Source organism: Podarcis muralis, chromosome W (genome assembly GCF_964188315.1).
Source record: "Podarcis muralis chromosome W, rPodMur119.hap1.1, whole genome shotgun sequence".
Classification (NCBI taxonomy): domain Eukaryota; kingdom Metazoa; phylum Chordata; class Lepidosauria; order Squamata; family Lacertidae; genus Podarcis; species Podarcis muralis.
This window is the reverse complement of record NC_135674.1, coordinates 14,343,000-14,348,617: the sequence shown is the minus strand read 5'-3', so window position 1 is coordinate 14,348,617 and position 5,618 is coordinate 14,343,000. Positions and strand designations below refer to the sequence as shown.

General features: G+C 39.5%; 1 pseudogene; it reads right to left on the bottom strand.

Moving 5' to 3' along the window:
* Positions 1-2,987: 2,987 nt before the first annotated feature.
* LOC144326304 (uncharacterized) lies at positions 2,988-3,814 on the bottom strand (annotated as a pseudogene).
* Between the last annotated feature and the right edge of the window lie 1,804 nt (positions 3,815-5,618).

Sequence of the window (5,618 nt, the reverse complement as noted above, 5' to 3'; positions counted from 1 at the left end):
CACCTTTGGTGGACTTGCCCTAGAGTGAAGGCCTTCTGGGAGATGATATATAATGAGTTAAAAAAGGTGCTTAAGTATACCTTTACTAAAAAACCAGAGGCCTTCCTCTTGGGCATTGTTGGCCAGAATGTGTTAAAGAAGGATAGAACATTCTTTATGTATGCAACAACGGCAGCAAGAATACTGATCGCCAAGAATTGGAAGACGCAAGATCTACCCACTCTGGAAGAATGGCAGATGCAGCTGATGGACTATATGCAACTAGCAGAGATGACTGGCAGAATTCGAGACCTGGGAGAAGAGAGAGTTGAAGAAGACTGGAAGAAATTCAAGATTTACTTGCAAAAATATTGTAATTTGATTGAATGTTGATAGGGATGTCAGAATAGAAATAATTGTCTATCACCAAACCAGAGTTAAGCTTAATTAGATGTTAATGACTGAATTTAAAGACTATGAACAAAATGATAATTTGCTTGGAAATAATTTTATAAATATGCAAGTGTGTGGGGGAGGTGTGAGGGAGTCCAAAGTAATGATGAAAAGATGCTAAATAATCAACATTGTTTTATTAAATATGTTTTTTGTATTGAAAAACCTTAATAAATATATATTCAAAAAGGAACACGACAAGGTTGCCCGATTTCCCCTTTGTTATTCATTTCGGTCCTGGAGGTGCTCTTGAATATGATTAGAGGGGACCGGTTGGTGGAAGGGATTCAGGTCGGAGCCAAACAGTACAAACTTAAAGCTTTTGCAGATGACCTGGTTTTGACATTGTAGGAACCAGACTCTAGTACGAAAAGAGTTTTGGAACTGATTCAAGAGTTTGGTCGGTTGGCGGGTTTTAAACTAAATAAGCAGAAGACAAAGGTTTTGGGGAAAAATTTGACAACTGAGGAATCAGAAAGGTTTCAGAAAGAGACAGATTTAAAAATTGCTAAGAAGGTGAAATACCTAGGGGTTAATATGACTTCTAAAAACTTGAATCTATTTAAGGATAATTATGAAAAGTGTTGGACAGAAATTAAGAAGGACTTAGAAACTTGGTCAAGACTGAAACTCTCCTTGTTGGGTAGAATTGCTGTGATAAAAATGAATGTATTGCCAAAGATGTTATTCTTGTTTCAGACCCTACAGATCGTGGACAGAGTGGAATGTTTTACAAAATGGCAGAGAGATATTTCTAAGTTTGTCTGGCAGGGCAAAAAGCCCCGAATAAAATTTAAAATTCTAACTGATGCTAAAGAGAGAGGGGGGTTTGCCCTGCCAGATTTGAGGCTGTATTATGAATCTGCAGCTTTCTGCTGGTTGAAGGATTGGCTTTTACTTGAGAACACTGATGTCCTAGATCTGGAAGGGTTTAATAATGCTTTTGGATGGCATGCAGACAAGGTAAAAATTCATAAGGCTTTTAAAAACCATATTGTCAGAAAAGCTGTGTTTAATGTCTGGGCAAAATACAAAGACTTATTAGAAAACAAGACCCCAAGGTGGCTGTCATCAATGGAAGCCAAGGCCCCGAAAAGACTCAATATGGAGGCCAATTGGCCGAAATATTGGGAGATAATAGAAAAAGAAGGTGATACTTGGAGATTGCAGAGTTTCGAGAAATTAAAGGGTAAAGTGCGAGATTGGTTACATTATGCTCAGATCAAGGAGGTCTTTAACTTGGATAAGAAAACAGGTTTCCAAGTGGAAAAATCGAAATTAGAAACAGAACTGTTAGAACCTAAGATTAAGGTACTTTCTAAAATGTATAACTTGCTGTTGAAATGGAATACGCAGGATGAAACTGTCAAATCAGCTATGATAAAATGGGCACAGGACATTGGGTATAATATTATGTTTGCTGACTGGGAAAAGTTATGGACCACCGGAGTGAGGTTCACGGCATGTAATGCCTTGAAAGAAAACATTATGAAAATGATATATAGGTGGTACATGACCCCAGTTAAGCTGGCAAAAATATATCACTTGCCCGATAACAAATGTTGGAAATGTAAAGAAGCTGAAGGAACATTCTTTCACCTTTGGTGGACGTGCCCAAGGGTTAAGGCTTTCTGGGAAATGATTTATAATGAATTAAAAAAGGTATTTAAGTATACCTTCCTTAAGAAACCAGAGGCCTTCCTTCTGAGCATTGTCGGCCAAGGGGTGCTAAAGAAGGATAGAACTTTCTTTCTGTACGCAACAACAGCAGCAAGAATACTTATCGCAAAGCACTGGAAGACACAGGATTTGCCCACTCTGGAAGAATGGCAGACGCAACTGATAGACTACATGGAACTGGCTGAAATGACTGGCAGAATTCGAGACCTGGGAGAAGAGACGGTGGAAGAGGACTGGAAAAGATTTAAAGATTATTTACAAAAACACTACAAATTGTATGAATGCTAGGAGAATGCACGATTGAAAGAAACATCGCAGCAGCAAAATTATTGTAAGATATATGAGAATATGTGTCGTCTATGGTAATGTTGAAATTTGAAGCAATATTTGGTTCAATATAAGCAGTTGAACTTATGACTAATATAATTTTAAAGTTGAAATTGAATATTTGAGATTTATAAAATAAGAATGGAAGTAAGGTAACAAATTGCTGCATATAACTACATGGTTGGGAACGCAGGGAAGGGGGATGTGAGGAAGTCCAAAGTTTATGAAAATATGATTCATGAATATTTTTATTCTATTTGTATTTTCTTTTTATATTCTTACTTTTTCTTATAATCTTATTCTGATGCTTCTTTGTTTCTTATCTGTTTGATGTTATTTTTGTTGTTTGAAAAATCTCAATAAATATTTTATAAAAAATAATAATATTTGGGACGCCAGTAAAGCAGTAATGAGAGGATTTCTCATTCAACAAAATTCAATTAGGAAAAAGATACAGAATGAGAAAAAAGATAAAATTTTGGAACAACTAAAAGATAAAGAGAAGACCCTTAGAGGTAACCCCAAGAATTTGCAGATACAAAAGGAAATTAAAGTCTTACAGATTCTGCCGATCTGAAGGTCTTACGTCTTCCTTTATAAGTAAAAGTTAACCCTTCGGGGAATTCCCATCTAAATAAAATTTTGTTTTTCTTTAGAGCGGTTGTCAGGGGTTTGTAGTTTTCCCTTTTCTTCAGGAGGCGAGTTGGGACCTCTTTCATTATTTCTATGACTTTGTCATCTATACATAAGGCATTACTTCTACTTTTCAGTAATATTTTTTCTTTAAGAAGTCTTGAGTTCAAGAAGACCAGGCAGTCTCCTGGTCCTTTTTTGGTTTTAGGTTTATGCAGTTTTATCCTGAAGATTTTATCAATATCAAGTGATATGTCCTCCTCCTGAACCCCCAACCAGTCCACCAGGGCTTTTAACAATTTTGTCAAAATGTCCTCATCCTGGCTCTCTGGTATTCCTCTCAGGCGGAGAATCATTTCCTTTTGTCTCAACTCAAGGACAGCCAATTCGTCCCAAATCGCCTCCTGCATCTTCCTTAGGTCCTCTATTTCCCCATTGTTTTTGTCTTGGGTTTTTTTCAGTTATTTTTGCTCAGCCCCCATCCTTTTGGTTATTTCCTCTTGCTTCAATGTCTTTGCCTTCACTTCTTGCACCGTCTTATCAATTTCTTTATTCTTCGTTGTCAATTGGTTCATTTGATGTGTAAGGTCCATTATAAGAGCTGAATTTTATTGCCCATAGTTACTACTTTCTCTTCCAGTGATTTTATATTTCCGCCTACTGAGTTTATTCTGTCCCCTAAGTCTTTCTGCATGGCAATAATCAAATCCTTTACATCCATACTTGCTTCACCTTCCTCCATCGAAGTTCTCCTTGCTTGGCTGGCAATTAAAGTTTGGCCAATTGTTGATTGCGTTTTCTTTGAACCCATTTGGGTGTTTGGGTATTTTTGGATGGCTGGTTGTTTTGAGATTGAATTCACTTGTCTTTTGATTCCGCTTCTCTGCCTCGGATTCTATATAGTCTCCAAAGATTAAAGCTATTGGGAGTTCCCCTGTGGGAAGTTTAATTGGATCTAATTTTCATGGGTAATTAATTTTATCTTTATGCTGGAAATATTTGGAATTTTAAATTTCCCCTTTGATGTTTATGCTTCACAGTTCCTTTAAGCAAGTATTGGCGTTGCGGGTATGGCTATTACTTTTCCTCTTGGTTGTTGTATCTTTTCCTTCCACAAGTGGCCGCTGTGTCGCTCTTCCTACTATTCTTGAGTATTATGTCTCTTGGCTGTTATATCGTCTTCCTCCACTAGTGGCTGCTGTGTAGTTCCTTCTACCGTTTTTGGCTACTGTAACTTCTTCCACTAGTGGCCGCTGTGTCGCTCTTCCTCCTATTTTTAATTATTATGCCTTTTGGCTGTTATGTCTTCTTCCACTAGTGGCTGCTGTGTAGCTCTTCCTACGGTTCTTGACTGTTATGTCTTTTACTTCCACTAGTGGCCGCTATATCACTCTTCCTGCCGTTCCTCACTCTATCTTTCTCTGGTGTTAAAGCGGCCCTTCAAAGTCTTTTCCAGTGTAGCCTCTCAGCAATGGCCGCCACCCACCTCACTCAATCTGCTGACTCCTCCAGCCTTCTCCTTCTCCTCGCCTCTCCAGATCTCCGCAAGTCTCTGGTAAAGAACTCTCCTTATTTCTGTTGTCTGTTTAACTGGTCTAAACTGTTCCCCCGTTCCACACTCCAGTAACACTTCTTAGGTTAACTGTGTTGTTTTGGGAGCGCAGAGAAACCCCTCAAAAACTCTACCGCACTGCCGGTTCTGCAGCATTAATTTCTGTTGTGAGGGATGACCCCCTTTTAGCATTCCACTTGCAGACTCTTTTCGTAAAAAAAACTGGAAGAACTTGGCGGGGGGGGGGGGAGAGAAACCACAAGAAGCCGAAGAAGCAAGATTGTAACAGAACTGGAAAATAGGACTTTATTTCTAAATTTTAATTTTGAAAAGGTGACATACGATCATTAAGACTTTACGGCACTAAAGTGCATTTCTTGGAACGTAAATGGGTTAAACAGTAAACTTAAAAGGAATTTAATGTGGGACGCGGGTGGTGCTGTGGGTAAAACCTCAGTGCCTAGGGCTTGCCGATCGTATGGTCGGCGGTTCGAATCCCCGCAGCGGGGTGAGCTCCCGTCTTTCGGTCCCAGCTCCTGCCCACCTAGCAGTTCGAAAGCACTCTTAAGTGCAAGTAGATAAATAGGTAAAGGTATAGCGGGAAGGTAAACAGCATTTCCGTGTGCTGCACTGGTGCTGGCTCGCCAGATCAGCTTCATCACGCTGGCCACGTGACCCGGAAGTGTCTCCGGGCAGCGCTGGCCCCCGGCCTCTTAAGTGGGATGGGAGCACAACCCTATAGTCGGACACGACTGGCCCGTACGGGCAGGGGTACCTTTAAAAGGAATAAAATAAATCATGTATTAAAGAGGAAAAAATGGGATATCATATGCCTACAAGAGACCCATATCTCTAAAAGTCATACAAGGGTCTTACAGAATAGAAACCTGGGTCTAGAGTTTATTGCATCAGGAACAGAGAGAAAGAGGGGTGTTGTGATTTATCCTAAAGCAAGCCTAGACCCCCAATTACTTTTTGTGGATGAAGAAGGTAG